The 17179-nt window shown below is 33.1% G+C and overlaps 1 protein-coding gene across 1 annotated transcript in view; it reads left to right on the plus strand.

Moving 5' to 3' along the window:
- Positions 1 to 5709: 5709 nt before the first annotated feature.
- sty (sprouty) overlaps positions 5710 to 17179 on the plus strand; it is a 45459-nt gene continuing 33989 nt past the window's right edge. The window contains exon 1 of the mRNA XM_068771867.1: positions 5710 to 5843. The gene's annotated coding sequence lies outside the window, so the exon portion shown is untranslated. The remainder of the gene's footprint in view (positions 5844 to 17179) is intronic.

A 17179-nucleotide genomic window follows, 5' to 3' on the forward strand; every position in this document is an offset into this window, starting at 1 on the left:
ATCCAGATTATTTGTAGAAATGTGCACCGCGTCATATTGGAACCGTCCTTGGCCGCTTCTCGTAAAAGAGACTAACTACCAACGTGATTACATCGCAAATAAAGTTCAGATACATTGTTTTGCAGCTTATAATTATTGATTAAATACGTTAAACAAAAAAAACTTAATAGAATAAATGGTGACACATTACAAAGTAACTAGATTTTGTAAAATAAAAACAAATTGACTTCAGAGTTTGTTTATGCTAAATCGTAGAAGATAAAAAAAAAAACTTTTTCTTATTCATTTCATTACCTACAGCGTCACGCTATTTTAATAAAATTACTTACAATATCACATGTATTTTAATTTTAGACGCTACTGAAGATAAAATTTGATTTATAAAATTAAATATAAAACAAATATTATGAACTAGCTTCTTTACTGCGAAAAATTACCTTTTTATATATTTGTCCGCAGGATTGTTTGCACTAAAATCCATGGATCATCACTCCGATAGTATAGAACATTGTCATTATCCACTTCAATTAGCCTATCTGAAATAAACTGTGGCCAATTCGGTGTAAATCATCGAACGTCTATTCTAATTTACCTGAGAGACCCAACAAAAGTATGCCTATCTTTAGTCAGTGTGTAAAATAGTCCTAACTATCCAGGAGTATCGAGGCGTCGCCAGTAGCAATCTCTGTATAGATTGCTACTCGCGTAGCCATGTTAGGAATTATACAAGAATTGGTAAGTCACTAGCAAGAGCGCATAAAAAACCCCAAACGAACAGAAGGCCCATTAATTTCGTGAATTAAGACATTAACATAAAATTGTAAACCTTTGCCTTATCTTGGAAGTACCCCAAGACTTGTATACGTATGAAAAACCTCCGGATACGTATGAGAAACAGCATAATATCCTTGAGGATATTGCGATGACGTCTTCCAGACCGGGCCTATCGATATTTTCAAAGAGATTGAAACGAGCAGCATTAATAAAACTTATTATTTCCTGGGAAACACATGTACCTAAAAGTCACACAACTTAACGTACAAAGACCTGTGAAGAATTTATTTGGTGAAGATGAACACCAATGCACTGCAAGCAAGCCTGCCACATGGGTCGTCGGCCCCGAAGACCTTACCGATGATAGACCTGGAACCATCATGGAATGCCAAGGTATTACGTCCCTATTGTAAGCAAATAAGTTGGTAGACGATTCCATCAATACAGTCAATTCTTAATAAAAAGTATTTTAATTCTAGTTTGTTCCATGGAACATTCTCTAAATCATTAGATTAAGTTTTCATCGAGTCTACTTCTTTCGTTCTAAGTAACAAAACATATGTTTCTAGCACTTCAACTTCATTCAGAGTGTTTCTGATAGCTTTTCGCATTTACGATTTAAGCCATAGTTGATAAAAATATAAGAATAAACTGTCATTTCAAAATTTCGTCTTTTCATCTTCAAAATATTTCCTTGGCATATCCCTATATTTTTGTTGCGTCTCATGTTTACTACATGTTTACGGCAATTGATTTTACGCTATATTTCACTACTGTACTTAGTACTGACTTATTTCAATTAAATTTGACTTTACCTGCAGTGTGTTACTTTCATTATTTTAAAAAAACACGCTTTATGGTTATAGCACTCTATTAAAAATCTATGCGATTGTTAAATTTATGACAGAGCAATATTAAAAAAAAATTTATAACGACGCAAAAGTCGCGGCTGGTATACGTTCGTGTACTACCCTTCCGACGGCGAAACTGTCCATACTAATGTAAGAGTAAATATTGAAAGAATATATATATATATATATATATATATATATATATATAACCAAAATTTATTATGACATTACTTATATAAATATGTATCTAAAATTATAAAATAAATTTTAAAAATCATCTTTTACTCTAAATGGTTAAGAATACAGCTGGTTAAGAATTAGGTATCTTCTGTTGAGTCGCACCTTAAGCGGGATAAAAGAAAAAACAACAAATCTGCTTATAGATTGAGACTAACCGTAAATAAAAACGAGAAAAAAATTATCATTTTCAGTAGAATTTTCTTACTTCTTAAAATAACATAAAAGACTAAAGAACATACAATAACTACCTGCAATAACATACAAAAATTACTTGATGTTTTATGACATTGTAACCTATCAAAACGTCGGTAAGATATTACGCAGAGCTAGTTAATCATCGATAATGTCTTCCCGGAAGGCATCCGTCTCATACCATGCTGGAAGGAACACCAATGCCAGCTGAGTAAGAGAGAATAGCTTTCATTTGGGAGGAGCGAAATTCGTAGGTACTTGTTCTGTTCCTTTGATATTAGCGTTTCGTTACCGTTTACAAACGATATCCTAAGGTTGAAAGCGGTGATAGAGTTATATATTATAGATGTATTATTAATACAAAAGTAATAAATACAGGATAACGAGTTAGACTATAGCCTAATATATTTAAGGTAAATTTTCTTTAGGTTCCACGAATGCATTTGGATGGTAACCATGACGACTTAGCTTGCGTGGGCGAGGGGGTGTTGTTTTCAGGGTCTAGGTCACGCCCCGGAGCTGACGGCGCATGCGCGAACTTTCAAGCTCCGTTCAGGAACTAGCCAGGCTTAGTTCCGGACCAACACTTCCCCGCGGAAGTTTCTACTCGTGTGCATCTATCTTTATAAATTAATTATTGATGGATTAAAAAAATTAAATAGCCAAAGGTTACTAAAAAAAAAGGTTACTTTGTAGTTCAGTTTCATAATTACCAAGTGTATTATAGTGAAGTGTTTTCAAGATCATCACTGAAAAACAGGTGCGTACTAATTTCTTCTATAATATTGTGCATAAACATTAATATTCTACGTCACAAAACGATTAATATAAACTAATAAATTATTGTTAATTTTTAAATATAGCGGTTACAATTATCGTCGAACGATCGCAGTACCTTAGGCCTAAATGACAGCGGATCTGTGAACGTCGCAATTAAAATTACCTCTAAAACAAACAAAATAATATTGATTCCTTAAATTTAATACAAATAATGATCAGATTTTGTTTTAAATGTTAATTAATTAAATTACAAAGTGTATCAATATGTAAAAAAATAAACTTCAAAATTTTTACGTTTGTTCTAATATATTTTAACGATTATGACTAGATTCAAATCGATTTAATATTTTGTTTTTGCACATTGTTCAATCTAGCCAAATTATTATTGAGCTGTTTATTATTACATTTTTCAATACTAAATTGCAATAAAATTACTTTTGTAATTTTTTTTTAGGTAGATCTTTAACAAATACACTTTTGACGCGTAATATGTAATGTATATAATAACTGCAGCTTAACAGGCAAACTATACTTCTTTAAAGGCATAGTTTGTGTATATATATTTCATATATTTAAAGAATTTAAATTTGTAACAAAATAACTTATTTGATTGGGCATTTATGTATTATTTTTGTTAATCTTTTGTATATTCAAAAATGATTGTAACCAAAATTCTCACTATTGAATTTTTCTACTAAACTTCAAAAAAATCAGTTCCAATATTTTAATTTAGTTATGAAGGTTTCTACTGTCGACGTATTAACGAAAACATTGACTATTATTGGATTTAAAGTGTCATTGTGGTTAAATAATTACTTTCAACTGATGTTAATTTCCGCGTATGCTATACAACCCCAAAACATAAACCTACAAGTATTCATAAACTCTAAATTTAAGCCCAAAAGGTTTCTTCAGAGATAGGACGTGTGCAACGTGGATATATATCCCAGATTTTAGAGATTTCTATAGATAACTACAATCGCTATGTAATTAAATTAAGTGTGACAAAAGCAACTGATCAAGTCAAGGTTGGGCCATACCGTGCAAAGTCGAATCAGAAAGGTGGATGCGTATGGACGACAACCAGAACAGGAGACCTCGCTTAGACGTCACTGTATCTGGTGTGAAGAGCGTCCACCCAAGCAATCTAAGATCTCGGCGGGTTTTTATATCTATATAACGGTCGGACCCAGACAGCCGGACTGGATGGTGGTGAGACGAGCGCGGCGGAAAGCGCAGAATGGCCTGGGGCCGAGCCCGCCGGGAACCTCCGTCGGTGCAGATCTTAGTGGTAGTAGCAAATACTCCAGCGATGTTCTGAAGGACTAACATGGAAAATGGTTTCGCATGAACAGTAGTTGCTCGAATTAATTGCGAATCGGTGGTTTCTAACTTCAAGGAGAAACAAAAGAAAAAGAAAAAAATAAAAAACGGTCAGAACCGAAGTTCTCGATCACCGCTGAATTTTGTTACAAATTAAACTGTAAATGCGACTAAAATATACTCGTAGCACTCTTCTTCTGTAAAACATATATAAATTACAAGCTTTAAGTGTAATGACATTTTTAATTTGCAGTCAATTATTCAATTATTAAAATATAGTCGTCTCATTTCGCAAATTAAGCGTTTGCATACAGATCCCATTGTTCTTATATGTGTTTATGTTCAGTTGTTTTAAATTAGTAGGCGTTTACAGCTCGTACAGTAAACAACATTTAAAGTGTTCTAGCGGTTGTATTGTTAGACATGTGTTTTTCTCTTGGACTGAAGGCTTTAACAAAGTGGCATTATTAAAATTAATTGACTTGTACAGTTTTGTGGCTACTTGTTTCTTAATAAACAATCGCCTTTGCAATTATCAATTAATTTGGATGTAAACCATTTCACAGCCGTTTAAAAACCATACGAACTCGTCGGAATCGAGGTTGGCTCGTATACCACAGGGTTTGCCAACACCCGATCGTACTAGATAGATAGAAGGGTTGTTGGAGATTCCTCCGCCACTTATCTCCGCTAACGCTTACCGAAGTTGTAGTAAAGTTAGTCCAAGCCGAAATCCCTTCAAGGGGGCCCTTGACCCAAATCGCATCGAACGTACGCCTAAGCAAGGACCCCAAGCCTGGCTCCCTATGGGGCTCTCAAGGTTCACTACCTTAATATATGGTTATAACAGTTATTACTTTTACCTATACGATATTTTTAATTGTTATATGTATTACTTTACGTATTGCATATTCAAGTATATACTTGCAAACCTAATTATAATATAAATGTTATTATTATAATAATTTACGAGGTTTTCAGAAAGACTGTCATTTAAGTTTGTCTAAGTTAGAATAACGAACATATGTTAATAATAATTTTAAAGGATTATATTTAAATCCCGACTACTTTACCTTTAGTATCATTATGTAATTATAAATTCAGAAAATTGTTCTTTATAGTATAGACTTATTTGCATTGAACATTGATTAGAAGAAAACTAACATGAATCTCGTTAAAATGTATTTATTTATTGCATTTAGAATTGTTATTAATTAGAATTAAATATGGGTATTGTCTTTTAATGTTTTCTTACGCCGACTTATTCAATATTATTAAATGTTTAAATATTTCCTCAAATAGCAGCTATATTACATAACGTTATTTACACCAACAGCGACGTCCGCATCATTAAAACGCGTTACATAATTTTTATTGCGTGCGTCGAAATCGCTGGCATAGACAAGTCTATCCGTCGGTCTAGACGCCCCGACGAGGTTGTAGTTTTTCCTATCGCGGGAGTTTCAGTCAGATTTTCGGAGCATGAGCGTCGTTCATTCATGCGTTTGAATGAATGGGGAGCGCGATATCTGAAACAGTCGAACGGCGAACGGCCGTGCGCGAACTGCGCCGCGGAAGCGTTCGCGCACCGCGAGTGACTAAAACCGACAGAACGAACGACACTCGAGAACCCGGACCAAGCTGTGTCCCGTCTCCACCACTCCGTCACCGGATCAACACTAGGTGCGTTATTATTACTAATATACAAACATCAAATTTCTATCGCAATCAAACTAACAACGTGCGCCGTTACAAATTCTGATGCCACCTATTGTGTTTATCATTCAATTTCAAAATATCTTTAATCAAGTAGGCATATACGCGCACTTTTAATGGTCAATTATTTTAACATTATAATTAGTAAGACACCACCAGTTCGGGATGCTGATCTGCTAAGAAGAGTCGGCCAGGAACAGCAGTTGCTCTTTTTAAATTAAATTAAACAATTATTAGTAGTAAATATCATAATATCAACCATATAAACGAGTCTGCAAACTAAGTTCCACACATGTCGATCAAATAAAAACTCTTGAATGCTATAAAAATATTAACTTAATAATCACTTTTAAATTTAGATTCAAAACTAAGAAAATATGTTTTATAACTTTATAATGTATGCGTAAACTCAGACCCATGAAGGACATCACATTACAATAACAAAATAAACAAATTGTAATATGCTACAAAAACAAATGAATTAAATACCTAAAGAACTTACGATTCTATTCAAAAAGAATATCTCTATTAATGTTTATCAAGCAAATACAACAACACTTCTTTGCGGAACCTGCATAAAACTGTATATTATGTGGTAGAATTAAGACAGTTTTAATTTAACCTGTTGATGTATTTTCGCAATGTAACGTTATATCTGTATATAAATCAATAAAAACAGTGCAAAGTATTGAACGGTGAATTGCGATCTCTAAAAATATATGCCATGCATTAGCCAGAATATAAATTGTACGGGGGAATGCATTAATGTGTCAAAGATGTGTTTTTGGTACATGACACATATGTATAGGTTTGTCAACAATGTTGTACAATTTTAAACACAAAACGACGACCATCTCTCAGTGTAGTCACGTTAGCGGACGATTTAATTGGACGATACTTCCTAGTTTCTTTTAAAAAAGACATTATCATCGATCGTTACTGCTTTCCTGTCTGTTTATGACGGTGACAATGTATTGGTAATGAATCGTAAAAAAAATAATAGACGTACAGTACAATTCTAGGAAGGCATGTTGACAGGAATTAAAAGTTGTCAGTGGGGCTCGGTTGGCAGTGGAGGTCCCGTTGCGCGGACGCCGATGCGGTGACCACGTAACACATTATCCCAGAACAACCGGGAATACTAAACCGCATGAAATTCTATCACTAGTGCATTTTTTTCTCCTGCCCGTCAATTTTAACGCAAGAAACTTTAAGTTTACTTTAATAACAAACTTTAGGATTAGATCGTTGGTTACGAAATATATTTAGCGCGATGTACTTCACTTCAATCAGATTTTCGAAATGTATAAATTTTTATTAGAAATTAAATAATTTGGAGCAACTAATTAATATGAACTACATAATATAATAATATTTAATATAACATACTATCTGTGAACACTAATTACACAAATATTTTATATACATATTGTATTGTTGGGGGATTGTGGCTATCGAACCCGGAAGTAGTAATGAACTGTTAGTAAACACCCACTGTACCGACAGTATAATAAAACGAAGTATGTATGGATCATTATGTCATTTGCTTATAAAAAGGTTTTCCTTTAGAAGCTTGTCCTACATATTTTATTGCTCAATTGGCAATCCTAGCGATGAACACACTATACGAAACCCGATATACATAACAGGAAGTCATTCTCCTCTTGCACCTACCGTACCATTTTTTACCTACAAACGAATAAGACCTCTTTGTTAAGCCTGCATAAACTACAAAACGCGTGCCAAAGATGTTCAGCGTAAAAAACCACTTTAGGGCACTATTTCATAGATAAGATAAAAATCACTCGCGACTACCAAAGACTCGGACGCGTTTTAAAAGAATTAAGGCCTTTATCTGTTTTGAAAGTTTTAAAAGCCAATATGACAGACTTTGACAGCACGAGTCGGATGCCATCGGCGCCAGTGCACTTTTTGCCAAGACAGTGCCATGATGCTGGCAGAAAAAAACTTCTTTTTAATTACTTTACAACATACAAATTTGAAAGAGGCGAGACATCAGTCTTATTCTTACCGAAATATGCATATTGAAAAGAAAAAAAAACAACAAAAAGCGTGTTTTTTTTTAAATCGCGGTAAGATCAAAAAGATAATTTAATGAGATTCTTGAAATCCATTGTATGTTATATATCTCATTTGATTTATAATTGCTCTTGATATTAATTTAATTTTCAATTGATTATTAATATTATTAATGGTTTTATTCGCCGAAAATTACAGTAACATATTAATTAAAAATTAGCCTTAATATGTTATTATTTTTTAAGAATAGCGTATAAATTTTCTTAGTACATAACCGACATGTTTTCTTACAATGTCTTGTGCATTTGTATTCACACGATGTGGTAATTATATAATTACCACAGAGTGTTCGCTGATCTGGAATCGAAGCAACCGCTGGACGACTTATTTTAATAATGTTTGTTGCAATGATAACTTTTCTTTTGTAAATTAAATTTATAATATAATAATCATCTGAATTAAGCTAAAAGGATCTATTAAAATATGTTACTGTATACTTAGCAAAGAGTATAACAAAAGCAACTTAAAGTGGCTTAATTAAAGTATTAATACTCCTTTATTAATTCTAAATCAATAAACAAATTAATATACAATTGTTACATTCTTCCGATAATTTATGAAAATATCTGAATGTTTTAATATTGAATTTTTCGTGAAAAACAACTGATTTTATTTTATCCTCTGCTTACGTTTGAACAATGGTAGCGTAATGGTTCATCGTCATCATAATCGCAGCCACAGGATGTCCACTGCACCCTCGCGCATGGATTTCCAAAAGGACCGGTTTGAAAGCGGCCTGCCTCCAGGGTCTTCCGTCAATCTTAAAGAGGTTGTCTTTGTTAGCGGACGTGCACTACTGCTCTTGGCAGTACGTTGTCTCTTCTTAAAGCCCTAGAAGCTATTTATTATGCGCACTATGTGACCTGACGATTGCCTCATAAACTGGCCAATTTGTTGGGCAATGCCGGTTACTTTCTTTCGTCTACGGATCTCTTGATTTCAGTCATCTAATGTAAAAATAAATCGATGGTTAAGGGTAGTGAAATAATGATAAAAGTACACATTGTGTACATTACATAACATTTCCACTGTTTACAAATGATAAAGAAAAACATTGTGAGACTATCGACACATCCCAGCACCAAACACTTAATAATATCTGACAGTGGAAGCATTTCAAGGCTGACAACAACTTTACGTAAGCACTAAAGTAATGATGTTGGTCTACCACAAATAGCTGTATGCATTAAGAGACTGCGTATTGTTGGTCCAGCCATAATTAGCAAGTTCGAAGGTACCTCTAAACAACTATCATATGTGGAAATTTACTTCAATCCTATTCGTGGATATTTGTGTTGCAATGCATTGAAAATGTCGGAAATATACTTTAACTTAATAACGATGTTATAAAATACAGTTGCAATTTTAAATAACAATAAGCTACAGCAAAGTAGGACTTTTACTTCATAAATTCTAAACAAAAACATACCGCTATATAAACTGATTGGTTATAGATGTAAAAGCTTTAAAGCGCTGGCTGTATATATTTTCAATCACTTTGTGATCACTCTGAAATATGTTACATCAATTTTTTTTATTGGAATATGACAAGCCAATAACTTCTGGTATTACAAACTCTGCAAGGACATAAATAGTAAATAATCATTTGTTTAAATGTGTAGTTACCTATTTCCCTAAAGTATTTTTCTTACTATATTATTATTACGTTATTATTACAGAAATTTTTGGAAAAGGGTACACCCTATCCAAAAATACCTTTTTCTTACACTTATAATCCATACATTGTGTAATTGGTTTAAAATTATTTTATTTCATTATAAATGCTGTGTTAAAAATATATTTAGTAATGGATTTTTAAAAGTATTTTTATAAATATACTACTGCCTGGTTCGGAATGTTGATTCCTTCGAGTAGAACGTTTGTGTGCTGGCAGTTACTACGCTATAAATGACTTCATAGAAGATAGCATAGCTTTGCTTTCCTCTTTAAGCTGTTCATGTTTATTAAATTATGTAACTAAGAATTATTTAAAAAATACAGTCTCGTTGAGTTTCTGTCTCCCGTTCTTCTCAGGTCTAAGGTGTTTCATCCGGACCACCTGGTAGACCCACTAGTATAATTTAATTTTAATTAAATATTCCTGTATTATATTTATAATTTAAGAATATTCTACAGAGAAAACAAGTTCGTCCGGACGTAGTGAATGATAGAGTGCAATTTCGCGTGGCAATGTAGTCGCGGCGGCGCGGCGGGACGCGGGGCGGGCGACACGACCTCGCGCAGATAAATCTATCAATGAAAGAGATAAGGGGACGCGTGTCAGGCGGAGGAAGTGCCCCGCGTCCTGCGCCGCCGCCGGTATCTCGCGAGCGTGTCATTCAGCTTTTCGACGCCCGGTTTCGCTACACTCAAATTTCGAATCCTACTCCATCCTTTTTTAAGTTTATAGCTTTTTATCACTAACAAATTGAGTCTTTATTCAAAAAGGCACACGCATTTTTGAAACGTCGATTATTTTAACACTATAAGTAGGAAGCTACCAACGGCTCCGAATGTAGATCCGAGAAGAGCCGATGAGACACTCAACAGTTGCTCTTTTTAAATGAAATTTAACTACGTATTTTATAAGATCATCCATGATTTAACAAACAAAGTTCTTTAAATTTCGGTCGAAGAGTGGTGTGATGATCATAGTGTGAATTATAAGATTATATCCCGGGAATCGAACCTGCGACATACGATCGCAAGTTTCGGACCACTACTTGTGGATTACCATAGCTCAAAAAAAAGGCGCGTAGCCCAAACTTATTTACTTGAAGACGAGAGATCCCGCAGTAACCTGGGCTAATTCACATTTATTTCAACGGATTTCACTCACATACACGAAAGTTGACTGGTCTTTGTAACTTAATAGCTTAACGCTATAAACATTATTATTTTATACGTTATCTGTTTTAATTCGTAATCTGTGTTTTTTTTATTTATATTTATCGAAGGCGGCAATTCATTTTATTATTCTGCCACGTTATTAATATATCTTTATCGTAACACAACAGGAACAATTTAATCTTTACAAACGATTACTATAAAGGAAACATGGTTTAATTCGCTTCATAAATCACTAAATGTCTCTATTTGTATTGCATAGATTGTAAATGCACAATCAGTAATAAAAATAAAACTTCTTTCACATCATAAAATTAATGATCAAGCAAAAAGTTGTAGTTAATAAGCACCTATGTTTTTGTTACTATAATGTAAACTGTAAGAAATGAGAAGATCCATAGAAGTCCGAAAGCGCAAAAATAGCTCAGCGGATTGTCAAGTTGAAATGGAAATGGGCACGCCACATAGCATGTAGAACTGATAGCCGCTGATGTTTGAAGGATCTGAAGACAAGACCACGAACCGGCAAGTTTAAGACGTCTACTCACAAACTTAACAGAACACCTTCTTAAAGCCGTTGGAATACTCCGCATGACTTCTGCCAAGCAATCTTTTTGAAAATCTATTTAGAAGATCTATGTTCATCTATGGACAACCTACAGTTGAGATGATAATGATGATGACTGCTCAGTAGAAATTGACACAGCGATGATACGATCTCTTATAAAAGTAGTCTAATATAATTGTCATTCGGCTGCAATAAACATTCTTATCTTTTCAGCTATTTCAAGAATTTTATGTCTTGTATGTTATATTAGCTTCATCGCCGGATGTAACTATTAATCAATATCATACAAAATATACAGAATTATTTATTTATATGTTTATAATATATATATAATGGCAAACACTAATTAGACATAAGATAATTGCTGTAGAGAAACGCCAAAAATTAACGCAGTCATAAAGCTTATTTTACCGGACAATCGAGTTTACGATATTCTAATCAAAGTTATTTATTTTACGAAGTGGTTGTAAGCGAATTTGGACCTTATTGGTATACGCTAGGGCTATTAATTCAGGATGTTGTAGTGTAGAGTTGAATTCCAGATGCGTCTGTAGTACTTCATAAAAGCATTACGTCGAAAGTGTCACTGTATCACGTACGAAGCGAATGTCCTAGATTTGTAGGTACAAGCTATCTGGGTTATTCATCTGCCTGCTGGTGGTACGTACGTCCATTAATTAGATAAGTAACTGAATGCACTCAGATATATCTGTACAGTTAATAACTTAGTCTCTTTAACACATATTATTGTAATCTGTGTTTTATTTACACAGATTAAAAATACATTACATAATGTGTTTATAAGTAAAAGGGTCGATATCGGTTGTATAATTTTTTCATATTTTTGGTCAATTCTCTTATTGTAAGAGATAATGGTTCGTTTCCGAGAATATTTTGGCACACTTTTGACTCCTAGAGTACCATATATAAATATATAATATAAAAAGCTAAAGTGTTATAATGTTATTACATAATCATTGCAGTTTCAAAAAGAGAAAATTTATTTTTGTTGGTAATGTTTGTATGATTCAACAAAACATTAAATCACTGGATCTTCTTATTAGTTAATTTTTGCTATCGAGCTACAAAAATAACTTTTGACAGTAAGGTGAGATAATTGTAAAAAAATTAAGAATGATAGAAAATAAATACATTACACGTATTTTCATCTGTACAAATTAAATTAAACAAGAACGTGGTGAGCTTTTGTAATATTATGTTTTTTAGAGCCTAATGAAGTAAATAGCGTTATTTGTACAGGGCACTTTTCCCAATATGTCCGTTTAGTCATAGCGGAGAACATTTGGACGGTGCGCCTTTTGTAACGGACAATAAAAAGGTAAAATTGTGTCATTCATGACATACATACTAATTCCGAATTTGAAATGCGGCGTAGGCAGTCTCACCTACATTATGTTGAGTGGCCAAGTGCGACAAAGACGCCTAAACGTAAACAAATCGTTATTCATATTCCGTAAATTATAAAATCCGGGCTCTCTAATTGACCTGTAGGTGGGCCGAGTGGATTTGCGAAGGACACCACCGATAAATTCCATCTAATATGGACTTCGGTAGCATTATGCCGATCATATGGCAATAAAACGTAACCGCTTGTAAATTATTTGAAATATCTATTATATATATTTTTAATTATGTATATTATATATACTAGAGATTTCCACTTATATACCGACTCATCTCTCTAATCCATAAGACTTAAAGACTTTAAATTTGTTAAAAATATTCCTTTTGCCGTGTCAAAGTCGGCTAAGAACAAATTTTGAAAAATTGTACCCCCAAAAATATATAACGCAACGAAAACATTTTTTGGCGGGTTAAAAATTAAAAAAAAATGTAATTTATGAAATAACACCTACAAAAGGCAGTGTGGACCGCGCGTGGCGGATGGGAAACAGCTAGCATCTTATATATGTGTAATAAGTAAACCTATCAGTCTGTACTATTTATATCTTTCGTCACAAGAGTATGAAATTTGACGAGTCTTTCAAACGCACTTATGTTTTTATTTAAACCAGGTAATGAAGGGGAAACCAAAACGGACCCAAAAATTGTAGTAGTATGTTTCTTTTCGATGCAATGCGACATCTGCAATATAAAATGGTGTTTTTTTTACCCTAGTAAATTATATTAACGCAAGTTCACTGATTTGCGGCAGATATAAACGCTGTGTTACAGAAAGTACCACTATTATAGGTTGGTTGGTCACTTAAATGATCTCTAGGTCTGTAATAATTACATGAAAACAAAAGTTATGAACTAACGAAAAATTAATTTTAAACTGACGATTGTAAATGATTGTAATGATCTCAAGCAATAAAGCAAGTAGCGGACCTAACGACGCTACCGAGAGAGCCCTTGTGCTTTGGTAAATATAAAATAAGTTTAGACTAAGCCATTGTTCCACGACGTAACTGGTTCTTCACGGGACTCATCCTCACGGGTTAGTTGGGAAACATATTATCACTGATCCTGTGCAGTCAATAAAAGGACTATAACAGTGTAGTTCAGTGGCAGTATTCCATTTTATAAGTTAAGAAATGAAATTAAAAATGCATTTTAATTTTGGGTGTAAAACATCTACCATTTAGACATAAGCTCCATCAAAGATTTTCAATTCCAGATTTCCAAGACCTGGTAGGAAGTGGCGTGCAGCCAGCATCTTCCAACTTAATAAGATTGTTTGTCCACTTTGTTGATGGACTGTGGTCTTCACACCACAGCCTTAAGACTCCAGCGGCCATTTTCTCTGTGCGTTCTAAAAAAATTCTTGTATCAATTACTGGAGTATTTGTCATCCGTCATAAGTTTACGCTTCATTTCAGACATCCATTGATTGGTTAAGTGTTTTACTTTTGGTATTTGTTAATTAATATACAAATAGCAGTGTTAAAATGATCTGCTACGTGATCATTTTGAATAACCAATTATGTTTATAACATCATAAAAATGTATAAAACTAAGTCATTCGATAAAGTTTAAAAAAAGGTTTTAAACATAAACGATTCGTACGAAAATTCTTTTTGAGCAATATTCGTATCTGATAATTTATACACCTTATAAGATGATTGCGTGTATTGTGTTCCAGTTGACTTTCCACCTGCCCACGGCATCGGTGGGCTAACATCTGGTACAGGTTTGGTCGTAAGGCTCGGCCCAATGCAATGGATCGTTGCGAAAGAATCGCCAAGGCTGAAGGCAGATATGTAGGCGCGCGGTACCCGCAGCCGTCCCACGGATTTACATCTATACAAGTATACATGCGTAGGAAACGTAATTAAGTTATTTGCTTTTTAACTCGCTTTATGATCGAAAATATAAAACAAAGTTATTTAAAACTAGGGTCTGAAAAACAAAAGTGAAAATTTTAAGATATCAAAGATAAAATATAATACCTGCGTGCCATGAATATGTTTGGTCTGTGGTCTGACTCTATATTGTCGATAAATCTTCAACAGGGTGATTGCCTATACTTCTAAAAGATTTAAAGGAGTGAATTTGTGAATTTATTGTTGAAACACATTTATCCCTAAAAGGCTTTTTAAAACTTTAACATATTTCCAATCACCTCATTTGAAGTGATCAATGTAAAATATGTTACATTAATAATAATGTTATGCGTCGTGTATTTTTAAGTATTGCACTATGTAATCATATTGAATTTTAAATCGATTAATGTTATATTGGAATGCGACAGACCAATAATTTTTAGTAATGTAAAGACTGCCGTGAAATCGCTGTTTCTTATTATATTATCATTACGTTATTTATTATATCTGATTTTATTGATTTTTAGATAAGGTGTATTATATTTTTTAAAGCTTTTAACTTATGAGTAATCACTCTGTATGTAATTGTCGAGAATATCTCCGGAGATGTAAACATAGGTTGTTACATTTACCTAGTTATTAATAATTGAGTTTCCGGTCTCAATATCTCGTTGCGAATAACTTGCCACCGATAAACTGCTATTCTGTGATATCTTTTCAACCTGTGACCGTTAGCTCGAGCCATTAAAATAGCAATTGGTTAATTAGTTGTTAATTATAAATTCACTAGTAAGTTTTAATTCATGTAAGTAAAGATGATCAAGAATCGTTGCGCATTTAAAGCGATGGTTCGAGACCTATTGCTTGACAAGCTGAGGGAATCATCACGATCACGACTGGATTTTATTATTTATGTTTATATAAACTATCATTTCATCTCTGCACCGCCCTAACGATTAACTATTAGAGAATGCTTTTGGCATTAAGTTCACCGTTATACGAAAATATATAAAAAGTTTTTAAATAAATAAATAATGAACAGAATTTAAATATTTACACGAAGACATTTCTTGCAAGTAATAAAATATTTTGTTATTATCTTTAATATGGTAGGGCATTTAAAAATGTATCTAGTACATTTTTAAATTGTTTGTGTTACGAAGGACGATATCTTTCAATACGTAAGAAGGCTTACCTTTTACAATGTAGTAATTTTGGCGCGCGTTTTTGTGTTTTAAAACATGGAGGGTAGAACGTACTTCATGCAAAAAGAATAAAAAACTTGATACGTTTCTAATTTTTAGCACAGCAATTTAAAAATAACTACGGCCCTTAACCTGAAACACGAGAACTGTTATACGAGGTCTTATTTTATTTCTTTTGTGTACATAACACCTTTCTTATTTAAATAAAAAAATATAATGACGTTACAGTATCTCAAAACCAGGTTTATCTAGTTTCTAGATACAGCCTTTTTCTCTTGGTCATATTTTGTATGTTGGAATTTAACAGCTATAATTAAATATTATAATATTTATCTCACTGTATTTTAGCTATCTTAATTAAGAATATCTTAATTGCTACTAACCAGTACTAAAGATTCCATACAAGTGGCATTACTCGAGTGGATCGTTTGTCATCCCTGCTTAAACAAACAAACAAAAAAAATAGTAAACAATTTGGGTACACGCATGTAATAAAGCAAATACTTAGATCTAATTAGATTGAATATAATAGACATTAATAGCTTGAGCAACTTGTTTGTTAAAGTAGGTGGTGCCACATTCTCTTTATAGGTAAACATTTAGAATACATTAGGTAGGTGTGGGACCACTATACCCAAACGTGGGAGCGCCCACGCGGCTTATTTCAACTAATACTACGTATTAACATATAAAGCTGTAGTACTTTTCCTATTCATTTTTTTATATAGTTTCCATTGAATAACGCATTCTTTCCTGACTTCTTAAACAATCATCGTCATCATCATGTCTGACGATAGACGTCCACTGCAAGGTATAGGCCTTTCCTTGGGATTAATTAATAATTTATTGTAATTAATAGTTTATAACTTTACGTTACCTACACCTTACAACAATTATAAACAATGAGTTATGGAATGGTCAAGAAACAACACACTTACACTGTTGATTTACCCTATTTTATAATTGCACCATCTCTCAATAAAATTAATTAATTATGGAATGGCATTATTAATATCAATATGTCTCATTAAAAATTAAAATTCAGTATACGAAATTGGAATATTTATAAATAAAGTTATTATAAAAAAACTACAATTATTCTATGACATAATTTTTACTAATATATACTAAATATTGAAAGTTATAAAAATGTTTTAAATATTATCGTAGTGCGTATTTTGATCATAACATCTAGTGTATTTATCTAAAGCCGAAAGTAGATGGCGCTTAAATTAAATTTATAAATAAGTTTTTTATTGCTGGACGTAAACATTGTGTGACAGTGAAAAAAATATT

This window comes from Battus philenor, unplaced genomic scaffold, assembly GCF_028537555.1.
Source record: "Battus philenor isolate CCGP_79_NKW_IND1 unplaced genomic scaffold, ilBatPhil1.0.hap1 SCAF_4, whole genome shotgun sequence".
Lineage (NCBI taxonomy): Eukaryota > Metazoa > Arthropoda > Insecta > Lepidoptera > Papilionidae > Battus > Battus philenor.